This window comes from Buteo buteo, chromosome Z (assembly GCF_964188355.1).
Source record: "Buteo buteo chromosome Z, bButBut1.hap1.1, whole genome shotgun sequence".
Lineage (NCBI taxonomy): Eukaryota > Metazoa > Chordata > Aves > Accipitriformes > Accipitridae > Buteo > Buteo buteo.
The window spans coordinates 36,616,188-36,640,831 of NC_134204.1; positions in this window are offsets into that span (position 1 = coordinate 36,616,188).

Genomic DNA, 24,644 nt, shown 5'->3' on the forward strand with positions numbered 1-24,644 from the left:
AATCACAACCACAGGTGAGCTGGTGTGTGTTAGACCACGGCTTAACTCACTTATATCTGAGTCCCAGCTTTTCTGTAACGTCTGCTGCTCTCCCTGATTTCTCACTATTTCTGCATCGTGCATGATGAAAGTCAGTGTGAGTAGTTGTGTTTTAGCTCACCCAGAATTCCACCCATGAAATCTTGATACCCCAAATTTAAGAAAACCAAGGATGCTATGAACACAAACTGAAACACCAGTGGGTCTGTCTGAAAATCATAGAACACTTTTTCACTGTGAGGGTGACTGAACACTGGCACAGGTTGCCCAGGGACGTTGTGGAGTCTCTGTCCTTGGAGATATTCAAAAGCTACGTGGTCATGGTCCTGGGCAACTGGCTCTAAGTGGCCCTGCTAGAGCAGGTTGGTTAGACCAGGTGACCTCCAGAGACCCCTTCCAAATTCAGCCACTCTGTGAGCTGTAATTCTATGAGGCAATACAAAGAGCATAAATATCTTTGCAGCTATTGTGTAATTCTGTTCTACTTATGAGTTTTTTGGGTTTTTTTATAAATTCATTTGAATTCTTAGAGTCCAGAATTCACCTAGTGAAAATTTTAAAGGTATGCATGGCTACTGGATTTCATTTTTGCATGGGATCAGTTGCTTCAGGCAACAGCAAAAGGTACAGGAGCTCCCAGAGGAATCCCCCCACTGATTGACCAGAACTTCTCCCATCTTTGAAATACAGCTTTAAACTCAGAACAGCAGTAGATGAATGGTGAAGACTGAAATGATGTCAACAATTTGTGTGGAGGCCAAAGAAAATACAAAGGGGCCCTCAATGGCTTCGTCTCTGAATTTGTTGCAATGCAGCTGTGAGTAATAAGCTTGCTTTCTTTTCAGGCACAGCACACTACATCTGAAATAGTTTCTGAACTTAGCACACAGTTTCCTGACCATCTATTATTTTCCTTGGGGATCAGGAGCCTTTCAAGCATTGCAGTGAAGAGTTTGATCTGAGCATATCGTGCAGCAGGGAGATGGGTGGTGGTCTGCTGGCCTGATCTCACAGGTTGCGGAGCTTGGGGAAAGTCACTATTTAGACATATTAATATCATTTTATTGCTGGCCCTATCATTTATTTTGACTCATCTGAACAGGGGCCAGTTTTGTACTATTTTAAGCATGTGTGCAGAGAAGTTATGCAAATACATAAGTTTTCTGTATGGGTGGGTTTAGAAAAAACTCAGTGGGAATAAGGAGCTAGATTAAATCTCTCTTCTACAATCTGTAGAAGGTCTCCATTCATAGTGGTGGCTTTTTAGGACATGAACATGGCCAGCAGAAAGGTGTCCCTTCATATATATATGAAAGGCTATTTTATAAAAAAAAAAAAAAATTAACATATCTTTTATTTCATGACCATGAAATCAGAGCGGTATTCTGAGCAGTAGCATTTATTTATCTTTGTATTTGGAGTTTTCATTAATTTCTTAACACATCCTGAAAATGGCTAAGTAACTGAAATAACATCCCTCCATGTAGTCTGCATGAAGTAAATCTATAAAATAAAATCAAAAGCAAACAGCACTATGAAGCTAAGACAAAAAAAAAAGATACTATTTCTTCATTGGATTCTGAGTTGTGCTGCTGCTCCTAGTAGCATCACACTGTCCCTGGGAAGTGCATGGCTGGACTTGTCCGGTTCATCACCTAACAGGTTTAGAATCAAAGGACATTTTTTTTCCAATATCAAACTGAGAGGCACTTCTTCTCTCCTCCACCACTCACCTCTGGAGAAAGCAAGTGTAGCCCACAGCCTAAAAACACCTGAGTGTTTTGTTCAGTTAATTGCCCACTACTGCCAAGACTTTGGGGTGTCTCTGATCCCTTCCATTTTCTTCCTGTGGCACAATATGGCTTTTGGTCCACTCGGTGCCTTGGAATTTTGCTGGGATGTGTTGTGGTATTTTGCTGCTGGTATGTGGAGCAGATGTTTGGAGGGCCTTTCAGGGCAAACCCTGTCTTATTTGGATGTAGTGAACCAAGCTCAGTGCGTCAGGAGCTTCCTTCAAGGCTTGCAAGCCCATGTTTCCTTCACCCTTTCTTCCAATAGCCCTTATTTCCCAGGAAAGCCCCTTGACTCAGCTCTGTATGAAGGAAATTACAGGCCTTTGCACACATTTAGTTCTAAATGCGTGTGGTATAGGCACTGCTGGTTGCAAAATCTTGGGGGCAGAGATTTGTCTTTTTCACTTGTGATTTACCTAGCCTACAGCACGGTCAGGCATCAGGTGAATAATATTGGTAACAATGATGCAGACAGATATGACTGATATTGCTCTGGAGATCAGAGAAAAATTCATTAATTTAAGTGAAATAGTGCAGGTAAAACACAGGTACATATATAAGATCTGAATGTGCCTCAGGATCTGCTTCTTTCTGTGTTGTCCATCAGTATGGTGTCCATCACTATATTCTCTGACGACCTCTCCCACATATCTCTTCTCCTCCCATTTCTCTGGTGGTTCTCTCAACAGAAGTAAAGAGAGAAGAGAGAGGAATTGTGTCAGGTCAGCAACGGGTGGTTTGATGGTTACTTCAATACTGAACAAACATTCAGGAGTTTTGCTGGGGGGGTGTGAGAAGATGAAACGAGTTACCCAGCAGCTGCCAGATTTCCACTGAAGGGCGAAAGTGGCCACAGCCACCACACCGTTTGTTCTTGCCAAGCACCAGGAAGCAAAACATGACTTGAAATGAATGAGATGTTAACAATCATGGGTTTTAATTAGCATTGTTACATGGAAGCAAATTTGCTACCAGAACACGAAAAATATAATTCTACTCTGAGTCCTACTCATTTATCTGTAAACTAAAAATATTGGTTTCTTGGTTTCTTCTTTAGGTTTAAAATAGAATTACTAATTTTTTAAATTTTTTTTTTGGTTATTGCATTAACAGCCAGGTGGCAGAAGAAGGGATTTCCCTGCCTTATGCTGGCTGTTAGTACAACTGCTAAATTAATCCAATGGCTGGGATGATTTAGTACTGATGAAGGATTGAAAGACTGTGAGGAAAAACAGTATTTTTGGGACAAAAATAAAAGGCTCATTGGGAATTTTGGTTAGTGAGAGAAACAAGGACTAAAACCACAGAGGCCAAGAGAAAACATCTGCAAAATTAGAAGATGACAAGACATATTGTCCCCTTCTGCCACTGTCAATGAGCTTGAAAAGGAAAGAAGCAATTCTGGCTAGGAGATTCAAATTGATTATTTCTCAGAGAAAAGGTATAATTCTGGGTTCTACTCAGAAAAGAACAAGAAAACAAAACCAAAATGCCTGAGAAACACTTGAGTGAGGTGAAGTGCAGAGAAGCATGATGAGTCAGGTGAAAGTCAAATGAGATCAGGGATAAAAGCTAGTTATGTGACATTCCCAAGATTTGGTTGGCAAGAATGTGGGTTGTTGACAGACTTGAGGTGCTTTGAATTCAAGGTTGTTTGATCCTGAAATCCTAAAAGCACAAATTGAAGTATTTTCATGAATACATAGGAATGAAAGCATTCACGTCAACCCTGTAGGTCTTCAGTTTCTGAATAGCTTCTAGGATCTAGCCATTGTTTCCTGTCATGTGCCACTGAGCGGTGCAATCCAGACTCCAGCCTGTTCTCACCAACTGGCTAGTCTGAATGTTTGCAATACAACTCCAGAGTGTTTTCTGTGAGAATAAATGCACATCTGGCACAATTTCCACAGCAGCAGCAGGTTGACACCTTCACAACCTGGATCTTGGGCTTCCATGAAGTCTCCAAGTCCCAAGAATATCTCCTACATTTGGTTTACACTGAATTTGCTACAATCTAGATAGCTGAGGGGGATAATTAAGGAAGCATATACATTTAATTGCAAGCAATATTTAATCAAAATATTAATAATAAATATTGGTACCTGCCCACACAACATGTTGGATAACACAAGTTGCTTAGCCTATTTTAAAAAGAAGTTTTAGTGAGTACGCATTACAGAAATCACTACCTTGTGAAAGCTGTGCTCTTGCATCACAACGAGCCTTTCAATAACTGTGCTTATGTATTTTACAGGATTATACTACTCTGTCATTCTTTAAATTTCTGTATTCACTGTGCATATAGAAAAAAAAGAAAGTAATGCTGCTATATGTGTTAAGAATTTCCTTTAGGAAGGTGTTATTTAGATTCAGGAGTGATTTTGAAGTCTAGATAACTGAAAAGTAGAAGAAATTTACTTATGTACGAAAAAAACCCAACAGAACAAGGTCAGTGTCCTAGAATGGGGCAAGTCTTTTCCTAAAGCAACAGGAAAGAAGAAATTAAAAGTTTGTTACAACGATAACTGCAAACCTGGAGTCTGTCAGCTGGAAAGACTATAGGCTCTGAAATATCTTGAGAGATCAGGCCATAATGGTTTTACACATTCACTTTCAGCATTTTGTTAACACATAATTTGACAATGTGGTTTTGTTAATGAATGTAAAGAATTTTATATGTTGTTCTGTCCCTTGGATGCCAAAGTTCTGGGTCATTGGTACCTAAACAGATAGATAGCTGGCTCTGTATTCAAAAAAGTGGGCAATTTAAATAAAATGGAACATATATTTTGACATAACTTGAAGCAACTATTTCTTCTGCGATTTATGACATCTTCACACCAAAGAGAAAGACAAGTGTGAGTGAGCTGATTGCTAGGCAAACCGCATGTTCCTCTCTGGAGACTGCCCAATAGGAAATAGCTTCAGCTGGCACAGGAGCAGGTGGAAGCCAAGGCAAACTGATATAGCTCTCAGGTAACTCTCCTGTGAGGAATATTTGGCAGATCATACTGAAAGTTTGATTCCTGACAGGGTAACCTGCCGCCTGGCTGCTGCTGTTCCTCTGGCACTGTTATGCAGTCTGTCATTATTCTCCAGAGACAGTAGATATTGCTCCCAGGGATGGATTAGAAATGCACCTTTGGACCTAATGAGCCAAATGACTCCTTTGTCCTGCTTGTAAAAGATTGTGAACTGGCTGTCTGGAGCTGCAGAAGGAAAGGGAGAAAGTCTGAGGAACACAATGAGCCAAGAACAACATTTCAGAACAAGTCTGGATTTAGGGAAGCCAAAGAAGAAAATTTGACCATCTTCTTCTGTTTTTCTGTTAATTACTATGTGAGCGAACTCAGATTCCCTTGAAGGGCTGAGTTTGAACTCTACAGCTTTGTATGGACTGTGTTTAAAAGTGGGATAGGAATGAAACCTGTTCTAAGAACCATCACAAAAGCTTCTGAAAGTTTTATGTTCTTATAAGATAAAGATTGAAAATTTTATGTAACAAAATGCAGTTACCAATGATCTGATCATTTGTAACATTGCCCTCTTCTATAAGCTAAATACTGCCTGTCTTCTCAGATTCTTCTCCTGTATCCACTATCAGATTTCCTCTCATTTTGCCTGGGCTTTCCCTTTATGTCATATATCATAACCCTTTTCTATGTAGCAGCTCCTGCCCCTACTTGTTCTTTAATGACTACTTTGTGCTGTGTACACACAGTCCTTAGGGATTGCTCTAAACACCTCGTGCACCTCTAGGAAGAATTTCAAGACAGCTGTTTTCAAGAAGGAAACCTTAACAGGAAGAAACTGAGCAGAGGCTTAGCTAGGTCTGTACAGCAGGTCTCTCCCTCTAGCTGGGGCTTCCCCCAGAGCAGGCAAGTATTAAAACAGAGCAGATGGGCTAGTACCTCCAGCACCAGCTATTCACTTCTTCCCAGCAAATGACTTGTTGGGATCCCAAGCTCAAACCTCAAATTAGTTAATTAATGTGACACCAAAGAAAATAAAACCAAGTTCAAGTTTGGATGTCCGAAATACATATGTTTAACATGCCTACATATACAAGGGTGGGATTTAAAGATTTTAGACAAATATAAAGGTTCTCTAGTTCCAACAGGTTTTGCTGCATTTCCAATAACTGTAAAGGCAAAAATTGCAATTTCATCTTCCATGATAGAATCAATGCATTTAATTAGACATCTCCACCTGGTGCAGTTGGTAGGGCAGAGAACCCATGGAACAAATAGTATAGGAAAAAATAAAGACTGTGATAACTAGCAAACTTTGCACTGATGCTTGTCGAGTCTGGAGTGTGTATCTGCAACCAGAATGTTCTTTTGATAGCTTTCATATCAATTAGAAAATTGCAGGTATGCAGACTGATCCATTTCACTATTTTCTTGCCCAAACTGCCACTTCATCTAACATTCTATGCAAAGGTGGAGTTGATAGGTTAAAAAAAAGGGCCTGGTTTTAAGGGAAAAAGAAAGAGGAGAAAAAAAAGATTTTCCTCACAGTCATCCAACTACTACAGGCTGTTGCTTCACTGCAAGTCAATCTGCTGAAATCTCTGGATGGTGTTTTTTCTTTCCACTAGGGTATTCTGGAAGATGGAAGTAAATCTTCATTGACTTCAGGTCCACTTTTCCCCATTTCAGCAGAACTTTTCCTTGGAAAGACTGGGTAGAAGCTGAATAAAGACTCCAGCATTTTTCATGTGTTAATGATGGCAGCTGTATTAGCCTGGCTACCTGTACCACCAGAAGCAGGTTGGCAGTAGCTCCCACCTAAAGCAGTCAGAAGAAAACAATAATGAGCTTCAGTCAAGGCAATTATTTTAAACAAACACATTCATTCACCACACAGGACTGGCTCCAAGATTTTGGCTGATGACAGCGACGGAGTAGGGTGTGATATCTGCACCTGACTTTCTCTCTGCCATTTCCTGCTCAGTGCCTGCTTTGATCTCTGTCTCTGAATGTAATTATAAAGCCTGAATCAGAACCAGGCTCTCATTTCTGCTGCCCCAACTTGCCCACCTCTCTAGTTCTTGAGGAAGACACTGTGATTCTCAAATGCTTGCCTTTTATTTTTAGTCCAATAAAATGGACCACCTGCAAATTCAGGTTGCTTTTTTCTTTTTATTATCTGCTTTTTATTATGTAGCCAACATACCCCAAAAGTATCCAGTAAATGCATATAAAACATAATTAATCTTCTAAAAGGAATGTATCTTCTTTGCCTGAAATTGTTGTACCAAACCCTTAGGTGACATACACTGGCAGAGGTCCACTGAAATCAGCCCAGCTGTCTTCATTTACAACACTCATATGTTTGGCCCAATCCTTTAGCTCCCAGTGATAAGCACATACTGAGCTGGATCTTCAAGACTAAAGGAATTGGTTACCAGTGGGGTCCAATTAGCATAGCTCTGCTAACTGAAGTGAAACTATACTGATTTATAGCAGCTAAGCATTTGCACTGCCTTCCTCTGTCTCCTCCGACCCAGCAGATATTGTTGCAATATTCAGCATTTAAAAACATACTTAATATGGAAAAATATATTTACATGGCATAAATACTTTTCTAAGGCTTTGCACTGACCTCAGTAGGTTGGGACTTTGCGGTCCTTTGTCCTACATCCTGTGCTCTATGTAAGCAGTGTAGTAATCACTATTAGGTTACATCAGTTTATTTAATTATGGTAACTAGTTCCTGTTTGCTGGAAGGAGAGCAAACCTGAAGAATTACCAGCCAAAACCCAAAGGTGTTGTTTCTCTTACACGCAGTTCTTGACAAAGCTATGATGTTGTTCATCACTGTAAAATTCTATTCAATCAGGACCAAGAATAATAAGCAATCTTATAGTAATCAGGTCATGTACATCTATACATATGTACACATACATACATAAATACCACCTCTCAGACTGATCGTCCTTCTTCTAAGTTTTTCACTTGCCTAAGTGCAGTGTAGAAGCAATGTAAGCAAGGACAGAATCATATATCATACCTCTAATTTTAGAGCTTTGGTTTTGTAAAAAGAATTGTCAAGTTTGCCCCAGACATGTTTGTTGACAAAGAGCTTAGTGTTTCATCCTTTATTAACCAGAATGTTTTACTGTAGGCGATTTCATGTTACCGTCACAAATGGCACACATCAACTGCTTGTGCCTAGTGACTGTTATAAATTCTTCTGGGAGGGTTAAGGTTGTAAAACAAGGACATTAAGCACATGCATAAAAAGCACAAGCCAACTGTTTACAGCTCCTACATAAATGTCCTCCTTATGTTTCCTTAATTTTTTACTAGAAGTGACAAGGCAAAGGTCAAGTACCCAGCAAATGCCCGCTATTGCTGACTATTGAACCAGAGCAAACTAAGTTTAGCTAATTCTCAATCCTTTCTATTCTAGAGAAGGGCAAGGGCATGAAGGAGCAAATCAAACACCTATTTTTCTTCTGTAGTTTTAGGAAAATTCTTCAGATGTTGGAAGCCCAGGCTTAAATCTAGTGTCAGGCAGACCCACATAATCACAGCCTTCAGAGGTGTTGCTCAAATTTCACAATGACACAACTGATGAAAAGCTCAAGCTTGTCTTATTTATGGACAGACTGGATTATATTTGCAATATGACTGGAATAAACTTACTTATAAAATAGTCTTAAACATTTAAGGGCTGACTCTATCCTGTTATACTCACTTTCTGCTGCTGTAGCTTCACTGACCTTTTAAAGACAGAACTCTTCATTAAACAGTTAAGCACAGAGTTAAAGGGAAAGCATTTCCATGTCTTTTCTCTGAAGTGCCTGACTTTGAAGTTTTGTAGTGCAAAAGATACAGTTCAGACTGGAGTCAAATACTCACCACAGGAACTACTGTTCTTACAATAGCAGAGGGTGTGTTACAATGGAGATTTGCTGAATATACAGACTTTTTGAACGCAGTCAATACACGGTGTTCTGTTAACAAGTTGATCTCTTCCTGGAGTCATTCTTTAGATCCTTTATTACAGGAACTAGTGCAAAAGAGTTTCACTGAAACAGGGTAATTCCTTTGACACATGTGATAACAATAACTATATTTTCCTTTTTGATAGATGTTTTTTTGGTTTCACTTCACATATCTGTATTAAGGGATTTTTTGATGGGCATTTTTACCCTGCTACTAGATCTTAAGTTGGGATCATTTTGTAATCAGTAGCATTTCAACCTAACAGAAAAAGCAGAGAGCAGCTGAGAAATAATAAGCCAGGCTTCTGCAGGCATTTGCAGAAGTTTCTTTAAGTACTTAGTAACTGTTACAACAGTATGCAAAGCACACTGAAAGACTCCCAGTTTTCATGCTCCAAACTGTCTCTACAGAGCTGTTAAATTTTCCCAATAAGGAGTGATACAGAGATGTTCTATGTTTCCATAGATATTTCCTTAAGGAAATGTTTCTATTCACCAAATCCATAGGGAGTATTTTAATAAGACAGACTCCCCCTCCAGCATGATCCATCAGTCAGTGACAGTGTGATGTTAGTGTTGTTTCTCACAACAAAGATGATTTGTATTTTCTGTAGAAAAGCAAATTCACATTCCTAACTTTCCTCTAATCATCCTGTCCCTCCTCAAAAAACCCATGTCCACTTTTTAGCCATCTTTCCTGTCAAGTGCACTCTGCAGCCTATCTGCAGATGTTTCTCTCTTTCTTTAAAATCTTTGGAAAAAACTACCATCTGTTTTTTCATACAGTGTTAGTAGTTCTTAACAGTTATAGCAATACATTGACTGTAATATATATAATATATGTGTCATTTCACTATTAGTTAGATAATTTCTATTGGTACAGGAATGAGTCTGAAATTTAGCAAACCAACTCTAGTTTTACACACACACTCACTCCTCCATGTAGGTGTATATATTCACAGATATATCCTTTTTCCATTCACAGTTCCCTAATGAAACTTAGAATATTTAAAGAGTCAAGATAGGACAGAATTACTGAGTCATAGGTAAGCCATGATGCTAAACAGCTCCATGGCTGGCCCAAGCGCATTCAGTGCATTCCAAGCTCTTTTGGACCAACCATCTGCATCAGTTCAATTTTTTAAATGGAAAGTAAACACCTTCCTCTAGTTCTACTCTGCTAGGAGAGTCAGCTTCTTTTAGAAAACTAGTGCCAACAGCCACCAAACAAAAGAGCAAACTACAGCTATTGAAAAGAAATTTTATCAATGACAACCACCCCTTAAGAAAACACACAGTCGCACCCTTTAGTACAATGCAAAGTTAGCTGTAACAGTGTAAAACCATTAAGTTGCTGCAACAATAACACAAAATGGAAATAACACATACTTTCCATCCTTTACTATAGTAGCATTGGGATTTGCCAGCCTCCCCCCCCAAAAAAAAGAAGAAACAAACATGTTTAAGAGCCAACACTCACAACACAGAGAGGTTTTGCCACGGAATATTGAATTGCACTACTACCTGCTTTGTACTACCATTAGTCATATATTTTCACATCCAAAAAATACGAAGAAATAGTCTGCCCGTTTCTCTTTTTATCTTGGTTTTTTTTCTTTTTTTTTTTCTTCATCTCTTTTTAAGAAGCCTTCTTTCCTGCCTCGGCTGTCACAGGCTATGACTGCTTCTATGCAAAGTAACTCTGCCACCTGCAAGGTTCCCTCCTAACACAACAGAAGCCAGTCACATGTGTCTATCCAGTAACAAATTATATTCTAGCTGCAGAAATCCACAGGATGATTCAGAAAAATACCATAGGATATTACTATGAATTAATTATAAATCTGTAGCATTTTAGAAGAACACCTGTCTATATCCTAAACACTTATAGTACCCTGCAAGTTCTGTGATTATCTTCATTTTTATGAAGGAGGGTATATAGATCTCACAACAGTGGCTCTGAAAGTGTGGGACCAAATTGTTTATCCCTTGCATGCCTCAAATACCTATCGAGTGGAAACTTGAACGGGAATTTTTTTCTGATGGTGATGATGATGATGACAATTTAGCTTTTATTTTAATTCTTTTTTTTTTTATGTCTCTAGAGAAAACAGTAGTTATCTGTTCCCTCTCTGCTGCACTGCTCAACTCCTTAAAAATAATTCCTTGCAGAGAATTCAACTCTTCTTGTTTTTTCCTGTGAAATATACTTTCTTAGGCAAGAGTTCCCACCTTAAACTGTCATTAAATTTCCCCTCACTCTTCAATAAGCACTGTCATATGCATCCATTTTTGTTTGTGCTGGTAGAAAAAGTAAAGCTGAAGAGTCAAAGTCCATCAAGCAGTTTTGACAGAATCCAAGCACTATATAATTTTTATATCTACATTTGTCTTCAGGACACGGTTCCCTGTATATTAACTGTGTATGTACACATACACACAGTTAAGGATATTTGCTGTTTTGCTAAAATACAATATTGCATGATAACAAAGAAGAACACCTAACTTAACAGACAAGAACCTGCTGATAACATTTTGATATAGATAGATACAGCCATGATCTTTCTTCTTTGGCAATATGAAAGAATGAAATACAAACTAGGAATGATCTTCAACTGATGGTGACTGCCAAAAATACTATTATTATCCTATTCTAGGTCATCATTTTGAAATGGATAGATTAGAAGAAATCACAGGACAATATTAGTCTAAATACTGATGTCCTGACGCACAATTGCTCTATAAAATGAGATTAAGAGATTCTGTGCTCTGGCTTGTAGACACTTAATTTCTGATTAGATGACTGGAAGAAACTTTTATGCTCAGAACAGTTGACTGGAAGAAACTGTCAGAGTGTTGATGTTTTCCAGGGACTGTGGCTCCACAATGCACGTTAATTCTATTTGATTTTGTGAGAAAACAAATGGGTCGAGTGTACTTCTCTGGGGAATTATGAGGTTTACTTGCCATTTTGCAACTTTCCTTACAAAATTCAGTGGATGTTGGCATATAAAAGGCATAAACAGGGCTTGATTTCATATGGTGACAGAAGTGCTCAGTAGCCCTGAAAGTGAAGCTTGCTGATTTCTCTAGCTTGGAAGTCAGAAGACAATTACAGGAAAGCAAGATATCTCTGTTTACGAGTAACGACCCATGTCAATTCTTACTTCATCATCATGCTAAGACGCCCAAAAGAGCTTTCCAAATCCTGCATCATTTTCTGAGAAAATGCTTTGAAACATCTATCATTACTCTGAAAGCACCTTTGTGCCTGAACACAGATTCATAAAGCACTGAAATTATATTCCTTAAATAAGATTCCAAAAAGAAGCAAGTAACTAATCAAAACTAACTGAGACCCCAAGTATAACCCAACTCAGAGCTGCAATTTAGGGCCTGAAGTCACAGCCTAGGAGATTTAAATAACAAAGATTCAACTTCATCTGTAGGATGTATCTTTGGTACTCAGGAATTTGAGTGTCCATTACAAATCAGCCCACCTTTTCTGCCGTGCCTTCTTCAGCAACTTAAAGAGAGGCTGGCTCCATGTTTGCCTCTTTCTACTGACAGGGAGATATACAAAATGTGCAGTGATATGGTCCTAAGTCCCAGAGCATAAGCAGCACATCAGGTATCAGCGTGGAATTGCTTCTGTGAGAGCGCTTACAGCTGGGGACATTGCAGTAACTGTCCCTTTGCAGCCACCCCAGGAGGGAACACCTGAGCCAGAAGCTGAGGAGGAGAAGCTGTCCTCTCCATCTGCCTTTTGCTAGACAGTTGAAGGAGGCAAACACAGAGAAAGGAGTTCACTGCTCCTCTCCATGATCCACACTGGCACAAAAATCCCTCTGTCATACAGTGCCCTTGGAGGGGTTGTCAGCTGCAGACATGATCCCTCTTGGAGCACCCTCTGGCTATTGGCCACACTCCTACCATAGTGAGCCACGGAGGGCTGTCTAGCCCTTATGCATTAGTGTTGGACAAGGTATAAGGGCTTGACTTGTTGGATCACACATTTTGTTCTATTATTCCAGTAGTCTAAAAAAACCTCATACATACTTATTTGCTTCCTATAGTGTTTCCAATAATCACAGCTGCTGCAAGGAGTGTGCTCTCTCTTGCAATTATCTTGCCATCAAGAAAGCTAAGAAAACAGCAAAGGATTTTGTTTTCCACTGGAGACCATATGATCCTTGCGATGTTTCTCATTAAAGAAAAGGTACATGTTTTAAAATGTGTCAGCAGCTGGAAAGATCTGCACCTTTAAAAAGTTGTGTTCAGAAGGTGATGGATTTTCTTGTAAAGGAATCACTTAGAGAGAGGCTCAATGTAGCTTTGAGCTAAACCAGAGAATGAATTAGCTTTATAACAACAAGACTTACAACAGGGTTTAATATTAAATATTAAACATTTCTCCATTAAAATCCTGAATGGAAATCTGGGTATGATGGATTGATTTAAGGAAATAACCATTCATGTGACCATGCACAAGATCTCCATTTGAATTTCAGTCTAGAAAGACACCTTGTTGCTGATGTTAGCTCCTGGAGTCTAACAGAGGACAATTGAGCATAGAAGTGGGCATCACCCCTGTGGTCAAAGTAACACACATAGCCCTTGGAGGCTGGAGGAGGGGAACCCCTTCCTCACCATCAACTGCGCTTTTTTGGTGGGATGCTTAGAACAGCCTTTTTGAGAGCACCCCAACACCTTCTTTACTTTCCAGAAACAAACCATAACAAATTAGTCAAGCAAATCCCTGTGAGAAGCTTCCTATATAACAGTTTATGAAACAGTTACCTCATTTGTCATAGCATTCTAAGGTTATTAAGAATAGCTTTCAAAAAATCAACTCAGATTTCTCTAAAAAGAGGCTGAGGTGGCAGAGAGAGGTTTCTAAAAGCAGTCAGCAACTACTAGCTCCTGCAGAGGACTTCAGAGGCCAAAGGGAATGGAGTCTTCTTAAGGAAGGAAACTGGCCTTGAGAGATCAAATCTTACAGGAGTTTAATGGAAACTGGGTGCCTAGGTCACACAATTTGCTTCAGAAAAGCCCAGCTTCTGGTCATTTGGCTCCTGCAAACTATTCTGAGTCCCTTCCTCCCTAAATCCTATTAACTCTACAGTCTTCAGGATCTATTCCACATAAATCAGTTTCAAGCTGATCAGCATTTCTCTATTAATAGTTTCCAGACCCATGCTGTAAAGTATGAAAAATCAGAGCAAGTCAAGCCAGAAAACTTGTAATGAATTTTGTCTTGTTAGAGGTGGCAAAATGGCACAAGGATTAAACTGAGAAGCAGGAAAGTTGGTCTTAACAGCAAGAAGAGTCTCCTAGCTTTAAATGGGTTTTAGTTAGTGTAAATTGGGATGTCCCCACTGATTCACTTGGATCTCTGCTTACCAAAACTAGTTAAGGATCTAGTCCTCTTTGTTACCAAGAGGTCTGGTTCTGGCTGCTTTTCGTTTGTTATTTCAGCACAATTAGCTGACTTCAGCTTTTGCAGTTGCCAGTGTTGTGAAATCCATTGTTATATATCTCTCTTTCTCAGTTACATCCACCAGGGAAAAAAAAAAAAAAAAAAAGCTTATGATGGTTCCCAATAATTTAGATAACTGGACATTCCCTTTTGTTTTTCCACAGTACCACATATGATACAGTTGAGTTTCATCTCTTGTGGTGAGCAAGCAGCGATGGAAACAGTGTTGAATCACTCTGTGGTTAATACAGGGATAACTGATAAGCTGAAATCATCACTGCTGTGTTGTCTGGCTGATATGTGATGGCTGAAATACTTTCCTGGGTCAGCATTTATTTCACTTTTTTTCCCAAAGAAATATTTATTAATGTTATGATTGAGGGAATTCTTAAGGTCTTTCAGGCTTCAATTCACAAAAATGCTCATGCAACATAACAGCTTGCCACTGTTGTTAAATGAGGTCTTCTTCACTTCCTTTCCTGCTCATCTTCCAAGCTTACAACTGGTACCAGCTCCCATTGGGGAGTGGAGAATGAATGAGCTGCAATAAAGTGCACAGCTGGAGTGTGATGCTGGCAGGGAAAAAGGTAGAAGGGAAAGAGAGCATTACCCTACCCCTTCCTCAACAGCAAAATGGTAGATTGGCTCACCCCATCTGAAACTGTGCCCTCTGAGTTCAGTTATTTCTCCCACATTGCTTTACTTGGAGAAATGTTGCGAGCCAGGTGGAAGAAGTTTCCCCAGACTATGTGGGTCTGTACCAGGTATGAATCATAGAATCATAGAATACCAGGGTGGAAGGGACCTCAAAGATCATCTGGTTCAACCTTTCTTAGCAAAAGCACGGTCTAGACAAGATGGCCCAGCAGCGTGTCCAGGAGAATCTTTAAAGTGTCCAATGTTGGGGAATCCAACACTTCCCTGGGGACATTATTCCAATGGCTGATTGTTCATATTGTGAAAATTTTTTCTCTTGTGTCCAATCAGAATCTCCCCAGGAGTAACTTGTACCCATTACCCCTCATCTTTTTCATGTGACTCCTTGTAAAAAGGAAGTCTCCATCTTCTTTGTAGCCATCCTTTAAATACTGGAACATGGTGATAAGGTCTCCCCTAAGCCTTCTTTTCTCAAGGCTGAACAAACCCAGATCTCTCAGCCTTTCCTCATATCACAGGCTTCCCAGTCCTTTGATCACCTTTTGTGGCCCTTCTCCGGACCTTCTCCAGCCTGCCCACATCTTTTTTGTATAGTGGGGACCAAAACTGAACACAGTATTCCAGGTGTGGCCTGACAAGCACTGACTAGAGTAGAATAATGACTTCTTTATCTCTGCTGGCGATGCCCTTGTTGATGGAACCCACCATCCTGATGGCTTTCTTTGCCAGAGCAGCACACTGTTCACTCATACTGAGCTTGTGACCCCAGGTCCCTTTCCACAGAGCTGCTCCCCAGCTGGGTAGATCCCAGCCTGTGCTGCACACCTGGATTATGTTTTCCCAGTTGCAAGACCTTATATTTGTCTTTGTTGAACTTAATAATATTCTTGTTAGCCCACTCTTCCAGCCAATCCAGGTCTTCCTGCAGGGTGGCTGTCCCTTCTGAAGTGTCCCACTTCAGTTTGATATAATTGGCAAACTTCATCAGGATACACTTGATCCCATCATCCAGATCACTTAGAAAGATATTAAACAGCATTGGGCCCAATATCGATCCCTGGGGTACCCCACTTGTGACAGGTTGCTGGTTTGAAAAGGAGCTATTATTACCCACCACCCTTGGGGGGGTGGTCTGTCAGCCACTTCCCCACCCCAGCACACAGACCACTTGTCTAGACCGTAACGCATTGGTTTCTCTAGGAGGAGGCTGTAGGAAACTGTATTGAAAGCCTTGGAGAAATCCAGGTAGACAATGTCCACTGCTCACCCCACATCAACTGAGCAGGTTACTTTGTCATAAAAGGAGATCAGGTTTGTCAAGCACGATTTGCCCTTGGTGAATCCATGCTGGCTTTTCCCAATCACATGCTTCATTTGGCTTGTGATAGCCCAGGAGGATTTGTTCCATGACTTTCCCAGGGACTGAAGACTGATGGGCCTATAATTTCTTGGATCCTCCTTTAAGCCCTTCTTGTAAGTGGGGGTGACATTTGCCTTCTTCCAGTCTTCTGGGATGTCCCCTGATCTCCACCATTTCTCAAAGATTATGGAGAGTATCCTTGCAAAGATGTCAGTCACCTCTTTTAACACGCTCAGGTGGATATTTTCAGGGCCCATCTATTTGTAGGGGTGAAGCTTCTGTAATAGTTCATGTAATAACTCTTCTTTCACTGACGGTGGGTCTGTGTTTGCACCAACCTGGATTTTTGCTCCCAAGACCTGGGCCCCAACAGTGCTGGTAAAGACAGAGATGAAGGAAGTGTTGAGAACCTCTGCCTTTTCAGTGTTGTTGGTGACTAATTCACCTCTCCTGTTTAACAGTGGGCCAATATTTTCCTTCTGTTTCTGCTTGTTGTTTATGTACCTGAAGAACCTTTTCTTACAGTTTTTGACATCGCTGGCCAATTTCAATTTGAGCTCAGCTTTTACTTTTCTAACTCCATCTCTGCATGCCCTGGCAATGCCCTTGTAGCTCTCAATGGGTATTATTCTGCTTTTCCACCTCTGGTATGCGTCTCTTTTGGTTTTGAGCAGACTCAGAAGCTTGCAGTTAAGCCAAGGGAGTCTCTTGCTCTGCCTGCTTCCCTTACCTTTACAGGAGAAGCAACCTACTGCCAAGTAGATTATATGGGAGACAATATCAGAATTACTGTCATTTGAACAGACAGCTCTGAGGGTCATGGGCTTATCTAACCCTGAGGTATGGATTTTATTAGTGAACCTTAATTATTTAATTAACAGTGCCAGGAAACACTTCAAGGCAGTGAAACAGTGTTTCACTATTTCAATGTGGTCCCTGGTCCATGGCAACCATTGCTCTGTCTGGTGGTTACCAGAGAGGCCTCAGGAGCTAGCACAAGCTGACCCACTCTGTCTTGGAGGTTAGGAGAGTTCAGTACTATGGATGTCAGCCAGCCTCAGAGACAATTTAACACAGCTAAAATTATTCATATGTTATAGTCTATATGCCGAATTGAATAAATTTCACAAGATGTTCCATCTGTCTCAGAATTTGTTGCTATTGCCTTTGATGCTATTAGTATTGGACATCGTTACAGTATGTTCAAAACACATGTCTCTACTAGCTTTCTCTGTGAAGTCACAGGCTTGTCTATTTGCTTTGGTCCAGCTTTCTCTGACTTGAACACTAAGCAAAGTTTAAGGGGGAACTACTCAAAGTCTTTGCAGTTTGCCCAAAACTCCCTGGCCTGGGAGCATGGTCTGACTTCTGCTTGGGTGTGCACTTTCATCTCCTGCAGGAGCTGATGGTCCACCCAGCCTTCCCACTCCCACCCCTGCTGTTTTTCATCCAGTGGAGCTGCCGAAATGGAAGGGCTGGAAATTTTCAGCACTTCTCCTCCAACCTACTCCCATTTTACTTTTTCTCTGCTATTGAAACAAAAAGGAAAGGTGTCACAGAAGAGAAAGCAATTGCCCAAGGAAGACATTTCTGTGGACAACAAAGAAAAAAAGCTCGTTAGTCTTTAATGATCAGTTCTGGCTAAAGTATGTGTCAGGTGAAGTATATTTGCCTAACATAAAATCAGCTACACTAATAATTTGACAAAGAAAAAGAAATGTTTGCTGGGTGAAGATTCTGCGGTCCAAACTTCTAAATACACAGTAACAATCTGCATCTTCAAAATTGTATTGTATAACATAGAACAGTTGTTTAAGTAGACCAAAAAGATATTTGTAAGGCAGTTTGTTGTTTGTTTCTGCTGTTACATATATTGCAAGCAATGTCAAAGAACGTCATGGGAGTTTTTGTTTGTTTTTTTTTTTCATTTGTCCATTCAGTTCAAGTTCCCTCTGAATTAACATATCTTAGTCTTAAAAATCTAAAGAATGAGGATTAGTTACTGGAAATATTAGTGCAAAGCTAACTAGCATAACAAAGTCTATGCTATCAAAATAACACAAAGAGGAATACAGTTTCAATAGCATGAGTCTACTTTTTAAGTTGGGATGTTGAAGCAATCTTTCACAAGTATAATTATTTTGTAAATGCTGGATTTGTACAAGCTAGGTCTGTCCAGTCATCAGACATAGACTATTGCTCTTACACGCTTTGCTTCCATGACAATATTTATACAGAAAACAATTATATTATCAACCTACACATCTACCCTCCAATCAGATTGTGGCTGCCATGCCAAACAAAGACAAATGGAAACCCATATTCTACATTCCTAGCAGAGGGAAAGGGCTTAAGTGAATTATTCTTTGACATTAATAGGATAACATGTGGGCTTTGTAACAAACAGCAACTTTGAGAGTGATACTGTGGATGGAAGGTTGGGGGAGATGGATGTTAATATCATCAGAGATCCCTGCTTGCAGATAGATGTTCCTGAAGACAGAATTAGATCAGGAAAGAACTTGCCTTTGTCCATCATTTTCTAAATAAAAAGCAATAAGAAATCAAAACCAAAAGCCCTTAGACTTTAAAGCTAGTAAGCTCTGAACTTCATAAGGCCCAGTGTTGACTCATGAATTTCCATGGCAAAATTTTCATCCACATCTGTGGGGCAGTATCAAACTTTAAAGGCTAACTGTCCTTTACCTCCTTATATTGCAATAAATTGTTCTGCACCTAGGAGAAAGAAAAAAACCACTTAGCTGTTCTCCAGACCAGAACACTTTTTCTCAAAAATGTGATTATGTGTATAACAGGAAACTATAGTATTTAAAATTTATAGGGAAAAATGTGTACACATTTTTTAGAATAGGATTTAAATTCTAGAAACAGAAAAAGAGCAACAACAGAAAATCTCCAAATTTGCTGAGCTTTCCCTAGAAGAATGCTTGAGAAAACTGGAGAACATAAAACTATTCTAGTATGTTTGTGGGGTGCTGTTAAAACTTAACCTTCTTCCCTAACCTAACAGAGAGCTAAATATCTGTAAAGTTACCAAATAGGCTGAAGTGAGAAATCATAGACATGCAAAAAACATAGAAGTGGTTACAGTAATGTTGACCACATGAAAAATGGCTGATGCATGTCCAGAGCGTGCTGGTGTGGCATCCATGGCAACTGGATGGAGGATCACATATGTCTTAAGAGCGTACCCAAACTTCATAAAGAAACAGGCCCTGCTCCACCCCCTGCGACACTCTCCCACCTGGACACCCTCACTTGCCATGGCCAGACACTCTTCTGAGATCCAGCACTCTTCAGGTAGCCTCTCTTCCACATTCAATCACTGACGTACCTCTGGCCATAACAGCTCTGGCCATAACCATAGCTCAAAGAGAGATATCGTCTTTAAGCATGGCTATTTATCTTTGTTTTTTTACCATCAAGCATAAATTACACTCAAACCTATCCCCCAAACCTTCTACCTATAGAAGCAAATTGAAAAACAAGCTTTTGTCACAAACCTCTCCAAACCACAGTACTGATACGAGGAACAAGAAGTGCTCAGACTATCTCACCTGCCTGTATTTCTTAAATATTACACCTCAGTATCTCTTAGTCAGGCAGTTGTTGCCAGGTACTACATGAGCACCTGAGTAACTGAGATCCTCTGTTTTCTGATACAGCCAGGATTTTATGCCCTGAGTATATCCCACCTTCTCCTATCAACAAAAGATAGTCTCGAGGTATGGGCATATCAGGAACTGCTGGTGACCTGAAATCTTGGTTCCCCAACAAAACACCAAAATACCACGAACTCTACAGCATGTCAAATGTAAAGGGAATTCAAGAATGCCAGCAAATTTTAAAGCTGTTGGAAGAAATGTGTTTTACATATATAAGGATATACAGAGAGGTGTGAAGATACTTGTCCATCCTGGTCTGAATTTCTTGAGTGAATGGGAACACCCTCAGGGAACACCTTGGAGAAATAAGAACTGCTTTATCCATGCTGGAGCATGTCCTCCTGCCCTCACTGCCTTCTCTCTAGCAAGGCTGAGAGCCTGTGACATGCTTGCAGTGCAGCTGCTCTCTGATGTTGGCCTCATGCTGGTCCCTGTGCACTTAGTACATGCCTCCTGTGTAGGTCTTTTCATGAACAAGGGACAAGGTATCCCCATGTGTCACCTCACACAGGGACAAAGGCCATCATTTTACATTAAGGAAACATTGGTGAATGGATCCAGGCTAAGAGTAAACCTTTGCTTTGGGTGGGTCTTCTTAATCCTGGGTCAGCCCTGTGAGATGCTATAGAATATGGCCCCCAAAACATCAGGGGTGGTAAAAAAAAGTGACCAATGACAGGGAACCACAGGAATGTATTAAGCTGGCATTTCTGCCCAAACCCCTGTACTGTGAAACTGTCATCTCAGAGGATTGCTTTCTAGATGACCAGGGCTTCCCAAGACTAGTCTGTGTTGGAAAAGGTTCCATGATTCAGACGAGGCAGGGGACAGGAGAAGAAGGTCTGGAATCTGTTGCACAAACCAGTGTCTCTTTTTTTTTTTCCATCCTGCACATACCTCTGCACCAGCAGTTGCTCTAGTCCCTAATCCCCCAACACTCACCCTTTGCCACCCTTCCCCATGTCATTCCTCACAGTGATCCTGCTACTCCCACTCCCGTTAACCAACATCATTTCCCCCAACCTCTGCTCCAACTTCTTCCCTCCTCCCTTTTCATCCATGCATAGCCATTCCTTCTCTTGCCAAATCTTCAAAGTCTTCTCTTCTTCACCCACTTTCCTCCCCACTAACAGAGAGTGAGGACATGTCATTTATTTTCTTTGAGGAAACAATCTGAACCCTTTCATAAATCTCTATTGTTGTCAGGTTAGATTTCCCCCCCAAAATAATTAAGAAATTCCCCTTTTGACAGCAGGAATTTGTAACAAAAGACATGCTTTTTTTTCTTTTTCCTTTCATTTTCCAGCAGGTCCATGTTGGGTTCAGCAGCTGAGCCACCAGACTAGAAGCCTTCCAGCTGCTTGGTTGGTAAATGGGTTGGTGTAACCCACTTGGTCTGTGACTCTGTCTTGCTTTTTTTTCCTGAACCCTCAACTCTTTTAGGAATATTAATTTTCATATAGTTTCTCCAGAAACATGCCCATGCTTAGAAGAGGCATGAAATTGAATATTATGTGGGGAAAATCTCATATGTATGAGGCCAGATTTAGACACTTCTGGGGCCTGAACCCTCTGATCTGCAGTCAAAACACACTAGAGGAATTTGTCAGCCTCAGGACAGCCTCTGTATTTGAGAAGGTGGGAGAAGGCTGTCTGAGGAAACCCTTCCTCAAGTATCAACAAATTTGAGACAATTAACCATCCTGGCACCAATCTGAAGCAGGTCAAATACTAAGATCCTCTGGACAAAAACACTGTGTTTAAAAAAAACTTGGTAGAAGAAATTTTAAAATAAAAATGTTAATAAGAGACTTAGCTACAGCATAGGTGGAATTCTGCTGTAATACTGACTCATCTGTGTATTTTGCAAGTCAACGTTACACTCTTGATCACAAAATTTACTTTTTGCTGCAAAATTGTGCACTTGGTATATAACATTTTATTTCAAAGTCATTAGCTTTTGAACTGTAATTTCTAAAATTAGAGCTCAGTCATGTATGAAAGAGCTGCCTTTTTAAAATTAATGATAAATCTTTAATATCAATATTGATCTCATTTTGATTGCTGATAATTTTACTGGAAGCATAAAACTAACATGTTTATTCTACAGTTTCAAACTTCTTTCTGCTCTTTCCTGGAGCCATAAGCCTCATTTGTCCCCTCTCTATCCGCTAAAGTCACTGAAAATAATACAAAGTACTTTTACATTCCCAGTCCAAAACTTTGTGCTGCACTGAAAGCCAAGAACATAAGACAATCAGGTTAAAACCTAATGCAAAATTAAGTAACACTAGCATTATAGTTTGAGTCATAATCTTCATTTTCACATTAAATACAACAAAAGCTATCCTTACAATTTTATTTGAAGTTACCATAGGATTAATAATTTGCTGTATCTGGATGTAACAGAAATCAACAGGCAGTTGTCAAGTTAGGTACCACTTTTTACCTAGTATTTATGTATGATTGTTGGGTACGTATGCTATATATCTACACAAACAAACACAGACACATGCACACTTGAAAGCACCTTGCATGTATCCTTGAGAAACCCAAAGACAGTCTGGTTTTATTTGGCTGCTACTTCACGTGAAAATATATGTAAAGTATGAAGAAAAGCACAGAAATACTTAACTTACACCCAAGCAACTGAAACCTGTAATGCTTGAACTCATCATTATTCATTGAAGTGGATCTGATAGCTAGATGAAGCAATATTTTCTTTTCTTTTCTTTTCTTAGTCACTTTGATTCAGAGTACGGGGACAGAATGAAAGACAGCATTATTCTTCCAAAAAGTCAAACGCAGAAGCCGTGAAAGCCTATATATTCACATCAAATGGCTTATAATCTCTGCTTTTATATCCTAACTTGGGACAATGACATACACAATATCTGTGCTGTTGTGAATAAAGTTGGGCCATGCAGTCTATTTGGGTTGAAAACTGCTGGTTTAGGTTGTTTTCATCTTTACTCTTTTTTTTTTCTGTATGTGCATGAAGAATTCTCTCTTTTAAAAAATATTATTATTCAAGTGCATGCTGAAATTGAATCATGCTATTCTTACATAATTTTTCATTGGATTGTTGCAACCTATAAAGAAATCCAATTAAATTTCCCTTGCAGGCACAGAGCCTCATTCAGCACGCCTTTATAAAGCTGGCTTGTTGTATTATATGGCATGTCTATGAATTGAGAAGCACAGAGGCCCTGTCCCATTCCTTGTCCTGTGTGACAAGCTGTAGAGAGACAGAGTCCACCAGCAGTGTTTCAAAAAGCTGTATTATCAGAAAACATAAAGGTTTTGCCATCATTTCTGCTGCCATGGTTTAGAATATGCATGTGCCAGTGCATTTGCAGAACAGTTTTGAGCACTGTATGGCTCATGTATTACCCTCTGCATCTGTGATTTTCACCTTTCTTATACTAAGGACATACAATTTGATGTTTTATTCTATGCTAAAGATGATGTACAGATTCTCTGTTGAAGATAAGGTTAGCAGAAGGACTTTTTAGAATAGTGTTCTAGTTTCCCAGGCTGCACAAGTGAAGTGCACACTTTTCCTATCTCAAGAAAGCAGACTGCAAAATTTGTGGGGTTAGATTTCACAGCAGTGGGATTGCTGCACTATTTGTCTGTGTGCCCTGCCACTGATTTAAATATCACAGGATGATCCAAATGATCAACAGGCTCACACTGGCTGTCTCTGATAGGAAGGGCAATGCTTATCTTAATCCACGGACACAGCAAGGAAACACACAGAGCCACCTTCATTCAATATCAGACTTTGCCAACAGTGGGTGTAAGCACTGTGTATCCTGCATGTGAGGGATACTCCAGGTTGTACAATAAAACTACCTTGGCTTGATCAATTTACTTGTCCTTATTGCTGAGAAAGATGTGGCAAACCATGCTCTGTAGGCTCCAGGCACTTTCCATAGAGGAGATTACTGGTTGTGGTAAGAAGCAGGAGTATTTATCTACCTGGTGGCGTATATCTGGCCTACATGGGTAATGAAGTTAACTACAAATGCCTCCTTTCACCTCCTCAGACCTCCATATCCTGCAGTTGGAAATAAGCTATAAGATCCAAATTATAAACACTATGTGGAATTCAGAGATGATAAAGATCAACCACTACATCTTCCTGTTAATGTGGAATTGATTTCTGTGCTGTATTTCCTGATGTTTCTCCAGTCTAATTTAAATGTTCCCAAGTGTTCTTTTCCCCTGAGAAATTATTCCACTGTCTAATCTTATGATGATGGGCAAAGCGTAGTGCAGATCCAGTTCAAGAACTGAAATATGTATGTATGCAACCTTAAGAAAAAAAGCAGTATCAATCACATGTTTAAAATCACACACGTGCTCCAGTGCTATAAATAGTCTCACTGCCTGGGATTTTCTTCTGATAGTCAATCTAAATTTTTCTTCTTTTAATTTCTTCTCATTACTGCTCTAGTTATACCCCTGTAACTAAGCTAAATAATTAATTGACATTTTCATTTACTTCAATGGGAGCCATTCACACATATCAGAGGACAAATTTTAGCCCTTAATAAAGAAATGAACTATTGTCTCACCAAGCAGATACTGAAAATGCCAGCCTACACCTGCTTACACAAGAGAATAGAGAACTGTTTGTGATGATCATTTGTCCCAAGAGTCATCTGTA